Genomic DNA, 14722 nt, shown 5'->3' with positions numbered 1-14722 from the left:
AAAAACTATGTTTTAATTGTGTATTACCTTGTTTAAATCTTGGTTTGTTTGTTTTTTAATGAATTATCATTTTATTGTTTTTAAACTTTGGTGTGAATATTTTTTAAAAACAACAACAACATTGCTTTTAAAATGTTTGTGAGTCAGTTTAGATCCTGTTTAGGGAGAATGGGTGGGATATACAGTGTGTATATAAAATAAAATAAAATAAATATTGCATCTTGGTTTACATAGTTTTTCTTTGAAGGTAAATAAGAATTAGAGGGTGTCTCCTGGACAGGATGAGTCTTCCTTATCAAGAATTTTGAAATCTGAAATATTCCAAAATTGAAAATTATCTACATGGGTGGCTAGCATAGTGACACCTTTGCTTTTTGATAGTTCGGTGTACACAAAATTTGTTCAATGCACAAAATCATTTTTAAAATGTGTATCAAATTATCTGCAGGCTATGTGTATAGGATGCACATGAAAAATAAATGAATTTCAAGTTAAAACTTGGGTTCCATCTCCAAAATATCTCATTATGTGTATGTAAATATGTAAATATTTCAAAATCCAAAAAACTTTGAAATCCAAAATACTTCTTGCATTTTGTATAAGGGAGACTCAGCTTGTATGTAGATATTTCCCAGATGTTAACTCACATTATTTTCTGTACCCAAGTCTTGAGGAAAATGACCTCCCCCCCCCCCCCCCAACATGCCCAATTAAGGGAGGAGAACAGTGTGAGTATTCCTCTATCCATGTGATGAGTAACAACAGTTTGCAGTTTGGGACACAGGCAGAGAAAGAGCTTCAAGTTCAGAGCCTGGAACATTGATTTGTAAATTAATTTGTTAATCCTGAGTTTTAGAAATCAGAAGATTAATATGTTGTCCTTAACGTTAATAATATAAATCCTGCAATACAGTGGTACCTCGGGATACGAAATACCCAGGTTACGAAATTTCCGGGATACGAAAAAATCCCATTGGAAATAATTGTTCCGGGTTACGAATTTATTTCGGGTTACGAAAAAATTTTTTGGTGCTTTTCGGCGCTTTTTCGCACGAAACGCGGCTTTTCCCCATTAGCGCCTATGGCAATTCGGCTTACGAAGGCTTTTCGGGTTACGAAAGCAGCCGCGGAACGAATTAATTTCGTAACCCGAGGGAGCAGTGTACACCAAATTACATTAACTAATTCATTACCTCAGATACTGATTTTCAAAACAGATCATAGAATTTACAGAAAATGTCATGGGTGTCAATTATGACAACTGGCAAACATTTTATAATTGGCTCCTTCCAACTTGCTCTTTTTGTTGTTTTACAATTGTCTTCCTGTGACCTGTAATTATAAATCTCATAATATGATCAGTGGTAGTCCAATACCCCAGGAACTGTATCCTAAACATGAGATCTCATCTTATGACCTGTTCAATTTAGCCTTGTCACCAATAGCGTCCAGACGGGTTGCAGCGGTTATGACATCGCGGGTGCGCCATTTTGGAGCTTCTTTTTTGCTCCGTGAGGGAGTCACGCGGTTTGTATGCTGCGACTCCCTCACGGAGCAAAGAGCAGCGCCGGCAGACCGCTGCAAAGCGGTGGTTTGTAACGCCTCCATATGTTTATTTCAGCAAGAGGAGAGTTATCTAAGGTATCAGTAAATATAGCAGTAGATTCCTGGCTATTAAGATAGCTCAGCAAGTCAAGAGTAGAGAATTATTAATCAGAAAGACTTAGCATGCATGTAAGCATATGACTAACATTTTTCTACACAGTGGAATCACTACATCTTTTGAGTCTCACCTCCCCTGTCACAGCTAGGAAGCACCTGCTGGAATCCTATTATGGCCTTACATCTGCGTAAGTGGACTTATGCATGCAGAAATTAGAATCAGGCAGTTTCATAACATCTGTATTCAATAAAGTGTTGCTGATATGTTACTAGGTAGCGGAGCCAGCAAAGTGCCTGATGTGTACCATGCAATAAAGTGCACCATCCACTAATGCATATTGGTCCTTATGCACATTGTACATCAATGCACATTGTGGAATGATAAACATCACACATTAATATTCACATCACACTCTTGTTGGTTTTTTGATATTCATCTTTGCCATTCACTAGCAGGCACCTCTGCTACATAGCTAATTATATATAAAGTTATGTTATGTAAAAGATGATATCAGATTCCTGTGAATGTGCTACAGCACAGGTTTTGCATTCAGGATTCAAGTTTGATCTATAATATCTCTAGATTAAAACATCAATTCTCTAGCAATTCCACTATCTTCTTACCTTATTTACTTGTTTGCTCTGAAGACTAATGAAATACAGTGATGGTTAAGCTCATTCATTTTGCTGTCTGTCTGTTTTACCTGACACATGTAAAAAGCAAAACTTCATCTTCAGAGGCCAAGTCTTAAAACTTCCCGACTCCTCCCTCTTCCCACTTTGGCTGCATCTGGTCTGTTGAAATATTCCAGTTTGACATACCTTTAACTGCCATGGCTCAGTGTTATGGAATCCTAGGATTTATTGTTTTGTGAGGCACCACAGAGAAGGCCAAATCTCTGACAAAACTACAATACTACAACTTGTCAAGGTGTGAGATCCACTAAACCAACTGTAAAGCAGAATGAGATGGGAAAGTAAAAGTAAAGAAAGCCCCAAAGGGGAGTGGTGTAAGATTTTTTTTCCCCTGTTTAATTACCCAGCACATTCAGTGGGCAATAAAGAAACAAAATCTAAATGAATTGGTTCACTGCAACTCAGCCCAAATATTAATATGCAAAAGAAAGCCTCACCCCAATCCATAGATATCCCAACAGTTTTCATGCAGACTAATAAAGTGGGAGGATACCAGCCTTTAGCCCTAAATACTTTTTTCTGCCTTTTGATGAAAGTGGTTGCTGCTCCTGAGGTTTAACATCAACTTTTCTGTCTCTCTTCATCCTCTTGAATTAAAACCAGGCAGGCAAATTAGACCACACAGCAGAACAACAATCCTGTGTAATACATTTCTTCCAATCCTCCTCCTCCACCTATTGTGGAAGGAAGGAAGGAAGGCACCCCATCCCCTAACAAATTCTAATGGCCTAAAAGAACTAATTCAATATTATTTTGGTAAGTACAGAAGTGAAGAAATAACTATGTTAATTTTAACTGCAGAAATAACTACATTAAGCAGCAATTAATGGTGATCAACCACATTGTGAAAAATCTAATGAATTAACAAATTAATGATTTGCCCAAACCCTGTGCAAATCGGCTAAAGGAATTTCAGAAGGGGAATGTAGAACGTATCTGTGCAGGTGTCATGTATACTAGCTGATCTCTGCCTAGCAAGAATGCATGTTGTCTGCCTCTAATTGTGTTTTGCATGTAAGTGAACACTAAAAGAACACTGGTAATTTCAGTTTCATTTCCTGAAATCAAAATGAAACTCAAATCTAGGTTGAACCACAACAGTGTCTCTCACAACGAGAAATTTCCCCCAAAAAATCATATCCCTCTAGCTCTCCTCTGAATAGATTCTAAAACCTGTTTCCTTCAACGTTCTTTATAAGAAACATGTATATCCTAACATTTGTACACTTTTTGTCCTATTTCCCTGGGGGAAAAATCTTTTAAATTATTATTTTTATATCAATTTTTTAAAATACATAACATACATTGAACCAAAGTGTCCTCTTTTGTCTCTGCCACCCACTACTACAGAAATGCAAAAAGCAATTACAATTAAAAATACTTCTCATCTGACTGAACTGGTTAAAAGAGGAAAGCTGATTACATATCAAATCATATGTTGTTACAAAGCAATATAATGTTTCACATAGCATCAAAAGACTTAAGTGGTGTTATAATTGACCATGCATCATATTGCTGATGTGTGATCAGCAATATGATGGATAAAGAGTGACCATTTCAGTTCAAAATTGTCTTCTTTTAATTGTCCCCTCTGAAGCCTGGCATAAGGTCATTTTTTGAATACAGCTACTGTCCAAACTCTATCAAGGTATCACTTGTATTTGAAGAATATGTGTAGATACATGGAGGAGTATCATGAGAATCCAAGAATGTGTCCATCGGTATACCTTTCTCCATTATTGCTCTAACATCATCATGCTTAGACCCCTGAAATTAGCACATATACAAAACGTAACTAAAAGATGTCTATTTTCATGTTTTATTTTAAAGTGGGAATAAATTATTTTAATTAAGTAAAACTTGTAGCTTGGAGTACCACACTCAGTCACCAGGTGATACTGAGCCACTAGGTGGCAGACCAGTCTCTTTAGGAATAACAGCAAGAAGCTATACGTTTGATGCAAATACTTGCAGCTGACATTGGCTCAGTTGGGGGGGGGGGTACTCAGGTAACAGGCTATTTAAATCCCAGAACGTTCTTGCTGTTGAAATAACAGAAGTAATACTCTGAGGGGGCTATAGAAGTCAGGTTCTAATGCCTAATATGGGGTGTGTGAAGGGAAGATGTAATGGTTAAATGTTGAGTGGTAGGGTTAGAAGGAGATTTTTAAAGTGGGGGAAGTGGAAGGGGGAAAATGGCTGATGGGCTTTACCTGCATTCTAGCCATGTCTCTTGGTGTTTATTTATCCTATTAGTAGAACTGGACTCCAGATTTCATTTAAAAAGGGTAAAAGTATATCTGCACTACACAGTCAAGTTCATGGCACTTTACTTGCTGTAGTTCTTTTCTAAGAATTCTTGGACTTTTTTAATTTGATGAAAAAGATATACTGAAAAAGAAAGACTGAGGATTAAATCAGTTCTGTGCAGATGGCACTTGGAAGTATCTTGGAAACTGTCATTCACAGGCATGTGCCAGTGTTCTGTACTGAGAATTTGTAGAAGAATAAAGATAGGAGGTAAAATCTGTAATCTCTGTAATTCTGAGAACTGATGTCCAAAACACTGCAAGCTTTATGATCACAGTTTTCCTATATTAACTTAGCATTCCTTGGAAGTAACCCAGGTCTGATGGGGTGTGGATATAAAACTGAGCATAGTAGAATTAGTAATGGCACAGATTGTCTGCATCAGAATACTATTGAAGCCACCCCATCACAGCTTCAGCTGGTTTGGGGGCATGTGGCATCTAAACGCCATGTCCCCAAGTTGTCCCAAAAGCCACCCAGCATGTAATTTCTGGCATGACTTCTGGATGACTTGGGGGCATGGTGCACATAAATACCATGCTCCCAAGATGGCTTGAAGCTGGTTGAAGCTGCCGGTCTGTTCTGGCTCTAAGTAATACTATTTAAGTCGGTGAAAAACCACACACACTCCACAATGAGCTAGAATTGGTTTGTCTCTTAATGTCACATTTCCTCACCCAAAAGGGAGGGGGCAGTCTGTGACACAGATTAATCAGTATTAATGCTTTTCTCATTTTGACTTCTGCCAGGGATGTCTGGATAATGCCTGTAAAACCCACAACTGTGACCTCAAACAGGCCATCAGTCTCAAAAGAGTAGCAGAAAGCTCAGAGGCTATTCTTTCTGAGAAGCTTATTAGATTTCTCTGGCTGAAGAAATCTGATATACAACCCTCCTCTTCTCCCCCTCCTCTGTTAGTCATCATAGGGAAAAGAGCTTCAGTTACTGAAAATGTTTCAAATGTTTATTGACACTAATCCTTGTACTGGTATAAATTAATAGAACTATCCTGCAAAAGGCTTGTAATTGCCAACAGTTTAAAATGTATTATTTCTAAGAATCTTATATGATAATGTCACATTAGTCCCTTTGCATAACACATTTTATGTCAGTTTTTTTCTTTTTAATCTTATTTTACTAAAGAAAAGGAAGCAAATCAAAAATGTTCCCTTTGTTCAACCTAGCCCAAAACAAAAGGCATCCACCTGGGGAGTCTAAGCATATTCCTGCTTCAGCTTTTGGTTAATTCTTACTGGCCGGAGGCATGGGTAAGATCCATCATTGATTTGGTTTTAAAGGATTTTGTAAGCAAATGTATACTAAAGTAAAGTACTTAAAAGGTCCTTAGGAACACAGCACACAAGAGGAACCCTGAAAAAGATTATGTTGATGTTTCTGAGGTGTAAATAGCACAGTCAATACCCACCATAAGACAAAAGCAATATACATTTATTCTTACTAAGAGCAAAAAGGCATTATTTCCTCAGTTGTCTGTACACATGGGTTGTTCAGTGTTTTGTTTCATTTTCAAAATATACACTCTTTACCATAGGATATGCAAGAGAGAGAGAGAGAGAGAGAGAGAGAGAGAGAATGAATCCAGTTTATTGGTGGTAAAGCATATGCTTTCATAAAGGAGGATGCTGGTTCAATCACAAGACTCATCTGTTAACTGGTTCTGGATAACAGGGCTGACAATGATCTCTATGTTCCTGAAACCTTGGAGAACCTTTCCCATTTGGGACAGAAAGTGCTGAGCTAGAGTCCAATAGCTTGACTCAGAATTATTTGTGTACCTTCAGCCTAACATCTCAGCTCCTAAATATTCATCATCTCATTCTCTCAAATAATTAATTTTGGAATGCATTTTTTCCAAGGTAGCTACAAGATACACTTCTCCAACAAGTTTAAACAGTAGAGATAGCATTTAATAAGAAGAAATGTGAGAATGAAGCAGTGATAATCAAAGCTACTGTAGCAGTGGTTGTCTGATCTCTAAATCAATTGCATTTTTTCCTCTTTGTGTACATCCTCATCTTTTCATCAGATTGGTTAAAAAAGTTCTCCCTTCTCATTCAGTCATTCCTTGCAGCTGACATGTCATTGAAAAATTATTCTGTCTTATCCAAAATATTTTACGTTAGCCACATCACAGTGAGACCACTAATTAGTCTGAGGCTAATTGAAGGATGCTGTCTCATGTCCCTGTTTCAGTAACAGGCCCCTATTCAAAAAAGCCCTTCATAAAATTAGGCACATTTAGGGAGGGGAGATCCTTTTATAAAACTGGGGGAAAATGCCATCCTTGTCCAAATGCCAGAGAGTGTTCAGGGTATGGAATCATGGTATGGGTCCAATTTCACTTGGGTGGATGTTCAGTGAAAGAAGCCATACATATATAACTAACACATGTCCAGAATTAGGAACATTGCCTTTTATAAGATTTTATTATATGGGGAAAGCTAACATACAAATACAGACTCCTTTCAGAATTTTTGTAGGATGTATGGAGGTTGAGAATTGTTCCTTACCCCCAGTCCAAATGTTTAGAGATTTAGCTATCAAGAGATACAATGCATGAACACAAGCTTAGTATCTTTATAAAACTAGAGTTCATTTTGTGTACTGTTCAGGAATCTTATTCAAAGAAGTAAAAATGATGTACCTGTATAAGGTTTATGTAAGACTTTGCTGAGGAGTTTTTTGTTACACCAAATGCCCTTCCTTTTACATTATTGAGAAGCCATAAGGGTTTTGTAATTATTGTAAAACTGCTGAGATCATGTTCTATGGGATAGAATTTCATCTGCTTGATCCTTACTCAGTTTCATGATGTTGTGTCTGCTGGTTTTACATGTCGAGCATTTACAAGGTGGAATAAACATTGAAACAATGCTAGACATCTCTTCCATGAAACAAATTATGAATAAATATACATGCTGAAAGTGGAATTCATGTGAGTATCTGGTAAATGATATGAAGCTCCTTCTTTCCCCAATGTATTCCTGCTTTTCACCTAACACACTAAAAGAGTGTCAAATATAAGAGTAGTTGTTCTATTGTTTCCTTTCATGGGCATCTCCACCTACAGTGAAATTACTTTCCAAAATGCCATCGTACTATAACAAGACAATATTTGAACAGATGGGACTTTGAATTCCAGATGAACCCATAGAAACATACAAGGACTCCACTATAAAGAGCATTAACAGGCAAGATAAGTCAGAGGGTAAGATCATCATTAGTAACTAGCACTGGGGAGGAAAAGACTACTCAAAATGTTTTTTTTTTAATGATTGAAAAATGATTTCAAGCATCAAAAAACCCTGATGAAAAGAATCCTGGACTGATTAGGTTTTTACAGTTCTTACATTGACTTACTCTGTGCAAAACTTCCACATGATTTGCTTAGTGCAGAAAACAGCACCCACCCACTCACCTACCCCTGGATCAGCCTTTTCTGTAGAGAAAAAGTTTTTGAACAGGAATATTTTCTTTACAAAAAATGTTGTAAATGGAGACTTATTCTGCACAGAATGTATACATGGTTGATTTGCATAGAAAACAACATCTCTGTCCCCTGTAACAACAGGGGACAGTGAAAAGGCAGAATTACTCAACAACTTCTGTGCCTCACTCTTCTGAGAAAAGGCAAAGGGTGCTCGACCTGAGGATAATGGAGCAGAGGACAGAAGAGGGGAATTTCAGTACAGAATAAGTAAAGAGATAATACAGGAATATCTTGTTAATCTAAATGAATATAAGTCTCCAGGACCAGATGAACTACATCCAAGGGTATTAAAAGAACTGGCATATGTAATATCGGAGCCATTGGCAATAATCTTTGAGAACTCCTGCAGAACAGGAAAAATCCCAGCAGACTGGAGGACGGCAAACGTTGTTCCCATCTTCAAAAAGGGAAAAAAAGAGGATCCCAAAAATTATTGTCCAGTTAGTCTGACATCAATATCAGGAAAGATTCTGGAACAGATCATTAAACAGAGAGTCTGTGAACATCTAGAAAGCAATGCCATAATTACAAAAAGTCAACACGGGTTTTAGAGAAAGAAGTCATGCCAGACAAATCTTATCTCTTTTTTAAATAAAATTACCAGCTTGTTAGATGAAGGGAATGCTGTGGATATAGTATATTTTGATTTCAGTAAGGCATCTGACAGGTTTCCCATGACATTCTTGCAAATAAGCTAGTGAAATGTGGGCTAGACAATGTAACTGTTACATGGATTTGTAATTGGTTGACTGACTGAAGCCAAAAGGTGCTCAACAATGGCTCCTTTTCATCCTAGAGAGAAGTGACCAGTGAGGTTCCACAGGGCTTTGTCCTGGGCCCAGTGCTATTCAACATCTTTATCAATGACGTGGATGACAGAATTGGGGGGTATACTTATCAAATTTGCAGATGACACCAAATTAGGAGGAATAGCTAACACTCCAGAGGACAGGATCCAAATTCAAGATGATCTGAATAGACTAGAAAGCTGGGCCAAAGCTAACAAAATGAATTTCAACGTGGAGAAATGTAAGGTACTGCACTTAGGGTGGAAAAATGAAATGAACAGATATAGGATGGAGGACACCTGGCTGAATAAAACTACGTGTGAAAGGGATCTCGGAGTCCAAGTAGACCACAAATTGAACATGAGTCAACAGTGCGATGCGGCAGCTAACAAAGCCAATGCGATTTTAGGCTGCATCACTAGAAGTATAGTGTCTAGATCAAGGGAAGTAATAGTGCCACTCTATTCTGCTCTGGTCAGGCCCCACCTGGAATATTGTGTCCAGTTCTGGGCACCACAACTCAAAAAGGACATTGAGAAACTGGAGTGTGTCCAAAGGAGGGTGACTAAAACGGTGAAAGGTCTGGAAACTATGCCCTATGAGGAATGCCGTAGGGAGCTGGGGATGTTTAGCCTGGAGAAGAGAAGGTTAAGAGGTGATATGATAGCCCTGTTTAAATACTTGAAAGGATGTCAAATTGAGGAGGGAGCAAACTTGTTTTCTGATGCTCCAGAGACTAGGACCCAGAGCAATGGATGCAAGCTACAGGAAAAGAGATTCCACCTCAACATTAGGAGGACCTTCCTGACAGTAAAGGCTGTTCGACAGTGGAACACACTCCCTCGGAGTGTAGTGAAGTCTCCTTCCTTAGAGGTCTTTAAGCAGTGGCTGGATGGCCATCTGTCGGGAATGCTTTGATTGAGATATCCTGCATGGCAGAAGGGGGTTGGGCTGGATGGCCCTTGCGGTCTCTTCCAACTCTATGATTCTATGATTCCATGATTCTATCTTCTGTTGCATTTTAAGTACATACATACTATCTGCAGTATTTATTTGTGCAGAAAATGCTGTTATCCGTACAGATCAACCACATGGAAATTTTGCTCAAAATAAGTCCTGAACTGCAACTAGGTTATAAACAGTGTGCTTTACAAAGACTAGCAGAGGAAAGAATTCCACTAAAATTATTCTTTGCTTCAAGAAGAAAATTAGTGAGGAGTTGCATCCCTACTACCACTGCATTCTAAGGCCTGCAGGATGGCACACTGGTTTCAATGCTGACACAATTTTGCCTCAGGGAGAAATGAAGCATCAGGGAGACATTGCCTTTTTTTAGAGGCAAGCAAAGGAATAGCTATACAAAACTATCCAGCTTGTTTTGCACATGATTCTGCACCACTCCTTCACTAAAAGTCCATGCAAAAACTAACTGCTCTAGAAAAAATGTCAACACAGTTTTTAGTTGGCTTGTCTTGTGTCTTAACAGAGGATCTTAAAAAAACACTTGAACTACCAGTTGGGGAAAAAGTCAAATACTTTATTCAAGATTCAGATTTTCATGGGACTTTTGAAAAGTCATTAGGCTGGCTTTTAATTAGTACAAGGGGGGTATTTTTTTTTTTTTTGGAAGAATACTGTTTTTTGTTGTCAGCATCATACTGAGGAACTTTTCAGGTTAACTCTGTAGATCAGAATACACATACAGAAATTCACACACTAAAAAAGATCATTATAGAAGAATAATTTTGTTTTTTAGTGTTTTATTTCATTTAATTATTTTAACTCCAAATATAATTATTTATAGAACAAAAATAATTATTTTCTCATAATATCAGTCTTTTGTTATGGTTATCAAGAAAAAGATATTGTATCTACAGTTTAGCTTGTTTCACAATGTCAAACACCAAATTAGCAACACATTATTTAAAAACAAATACAATAACCCTTTTTAAAAGGGAAAAAATGAGGATGCTGAAAAGATTTAATTTCTATTATAATTTTATTGTTCCTACAACAGCAACTGGATGTGAAATTTCATTGAATCTAAAAAGCTAAATGAAGTTGCTACTCCCACTGGAGGAATACTATTTATATAAGTGGTTATTTATAATTTGATTGATTTGTATAAGTTTAGTCAATAACAAATTGAATTTAGGCCTAAGGATTTAATATTTTCCCCATTTTCTATTTCTTCATCATACTATATTTTTGTAAATTTCTTTTAAAAAATAAACTCCTATAGTAATGGAAAACTGATAGTTGATGTAAGGAAATTCATTAGTACAAAATATTGATGAGGATGATGATGATGAAGAAGAAGAATTCAACTTTATCTATACCTCAATGCTTTTTTGTTTTGTTTTCCTTGAGTGGGACTCTTTCATGAACCAGAAGTAGGGACCCTTTATTTCACTTTGACTTATTGGTGGGACAAGGCTGGACACATCATCTGTCGGAGTTGGAGACATCAGCATCACTAAATTCTTTCGATTGATATGGCTGATTGGCTATTAAAGTGGGTTTTCGGGGCATTTACAGTCATGGTAATGATCATAATTGTAATGAAATCATAACTGCCTAACAGAATGAGAGCCAACATTTTCATGCAGAAACACAAAGTGCTGTGAAGACATGCTGTTTTCTGCACCAAAAATAAAAAAATAAATAAAAAATGCTGGAGTTGAAGAATAGTTCTGTACAAACTTTGCATGTGTTGTTTTGCACAACCCCCACATCATTTTCTGTGTAGAAAATAATATTTCTGCACATAAAATACTGTTTCCTGAATAGATAATATTATTTCTTCTGCAAACAATATGGAAAATTTGTGCAGAATAAGTTCCAATCTGATTTTCATTGGTTTGAGATATAAAGTGTTGTTTTGCCAAGAGTGTTAACTGATATTTTATCCATTCTTTCTTTTAAAAACTGTTCCATTTTTTGCTTTATTTTTTGTTCCCTTAGATTTCTTTATTTTCCTTCTCACTCAGTTGTCTACATCCAAACAAGGCATGGGAAAAAAACTTAAAGGAAAAAAAAAAAACACTACTCAGTCCCATAAAGGTGACTAGAAAATCCCCATGCTACCTAGAGGGGAACTAGTGGGAAGGAAATCTAGGGTCATGGCATGTTCAATAACTGACTACAACCTTGTGTGATGCAGGGCTTATGGGAGTGGGACCACTTTCATCATATGGGCAGTGGAGTGTGCTTTTCATCATGTTATTGTGTTCTTAAAATATTTTTATTTTGTGATCCTCCTTGTGAACATTTCTTTGTAAGTTGGTGACAGTCATGGAGAGAGCCAGCATGGTGTAATGGTCTGAGGGTTGGATTACAGCTCTGGAGATCAAGGTTTGGAACCCTGCTCAGCCATGGAAATTCAATGGGTGGCCTTTAGCGCATCACATTACCTATGTCTGTATACATCCACACTCTCACAATGTGGATCATTTTTGCCTCATGAGAAATAGACACACTACATGAACAAATTTTGTTTTGTTTGGAAAGAAAATTCATCTGAAATCTTCTGCTTCTTTCCTTCTTGGTTGTTCACATCAAGTGCATTAAGCATTCTTTCCAACTTCTTCATTCAAAATTTTGCTCAAGCATGTAGCAGACCCCACTGACTTATTTAATAATGGATGCCTCCATCTTGTTCATGCAAGCTGACTACGGCGGGTTACACACCGCCAAAAAATACGTATTCCATACGTATTAGGCTTCCGCACCCCCCTAACCCTAGTACTTATGGAGTACGTACAATATGGCAGCGCCCCTTCCACATGGGGGGCCGCCATATTGACGTAATGGATGCTCTGCGTCCGCACATGGCGCACCAGAAGTGACGCCGCGAGTGCGCCCTTTGGCACTTGCGGCGCCTCTTCCGGGGCCTGAGAAGGAGCGCGATTTCCGCGCTCCTTCTCTGCAGCATTCAGGAGTCGCACCGTTTAAAGGCTGCATCTCCCGGACGCTGCAAGCGGCGGAGCCAGAGCGCCACTTTTCGGTGGTCTATAACCCGCCTACATCACAAAATAAAGTTAAGGGGGAGATTATATATTAGTAAATAGTTTTGCACATAGGTTTGATTTGGGGGAATCAAATAATGCAGCAAGCAGTCTAAGAATATCCCATTTCTTAAAATTGTCAATTTTTAAAGTAAAGCATTATTTGATTTACGTTAAGTGCAGAGAAGAACTACAGATAGTATATATCTCCCTAGTTTTAGAAAATTAACATAAATTCAGAATTGCTGGGGTGTCATTTATTAGCCTTGTTGAAATTTATTCACCCATTACAGACACGTTTCCCATGGATATTGTGGCCACATTACAAAATTATTGTAAAGGTTGTTTTACTGCCTCTCTTATGGTCCTGAAATGGAGCAAGAGGTAATTGGGAAATACTATTTTTCCCCCTGCTGCTTTAAACTTGCAAAATTAAGTTCATCACATCATCCAAAAATAGGTTAAAGTCACACCAGTATACTTTCTGCAAAATTATATTAAATTGAAATACACAGATGTATAGAGGCATCGTAAAGCCTTTTACATTCATTGTTAAATTGCCTCTCCCACTCACTTAGGATTTCAAACTGTATAACATTATCACCTCACACAAACAAAATTAAAATAAAGGTGGAAATGATGAAATGAAATTGAAAGAACTACTTTATTGTTACATAAAATCCCTATAGCATATCAGTTTTTATTGCTCTAAGGAGGCAAAGGAAGATTTGTGAAAGAATTAAGCCCAGAAAATAAAGCTGTATAAATAGCAAGAAATTATCAATTATTGCTTCATAAGTGAGATCAAGCAGGCAACTTCCTGTATCTCTGCACATAAAATGTGGACCCTTTTAGACCTACGCAATGATGGGCACTTTAGGTATAAAATCTTCTTTGTACTCCAGTCACTGAAGGAGAAGATGGCCCTCTGGCAGTATTTTTTATGTATTTTCATTCCTTTAGCCATACAGCAGTGTGAAGACTCTTTCTGATGTGCTTTCCTGATAACAGGATATAGGCAAACTATAGAGAAGAAGCACTTTTCATAAACCCTCATGTGTCTCTTTCAAGCTGGACAAATATAGCATGCAGATACCATTTTAACTAGTACTGTTCTATCCTACATTTTGTGATGTATTTCAAAATCTGAGCCAGAGAATTCTAAATACATCAACAAACTATAAATCTGAGGATGTAGCAATTGCAATTGAAATGGCACCAAAACTGTATAATTGTGCAGTGTGAAGGAGACCTTTGTGATCCAAAAATAAATAATCCAGAACTAGATATCAACTAGATAGAGCACAGAGAAAAAAATACATGAAAGAAGATGGTGTTTAAGTTCCAAGTTATTAGGAATTTTCAAGGAAAGACCAGTGCTTTAAACTGAGCCAGAAAATTAACCAACACAAATTAAACAAGGTGACTGTAATATGTTGTCAGTGCCTAGTACCCAATGGTGGAAGGATGGTGTTTGCTGATGAATGCTATGTGGTCACTGTAAAGATGGTGATAACATACTATAGTTGACTGACGATGCTGCCGCACTGCAGAATTAATGCATTTTGACACCTATATAATTGCCATGGCTCTCGACTATAGAATCCTGCAATTCCTAGTTTGTTATGGCACTAGAGTCCTCTGATAGAGAAGGCTAAATAGTTTACAAAATTACAAATCCCAAAACTACAAATTTCATAACTTTGAGACATGTTACAGTGGTGACTCAATTAATTCTGCAATATAGA

The sequence above is a fragment of the Sceloporus undulatus genome, chromosome 2 (genome assembly GCF_019175285.1).
Source record: "Sceloporus undulatus isolate JIND9_A2432 ecotype Alabama chromosome 2, SceUnd_v1.1, whole genome shotgun sequence".
Lineage (NCBI taxonomy): Eukaryota > Metazoa > Chordata > Lepidosauria > Squamata > Phrynosomatidae > Sceloporus > Sceloporus undulatus.
The sequence above is the reverse complement of the archived record's forward strand: the minus strand, read 5'-3'. Positions refer to the sequence as shown.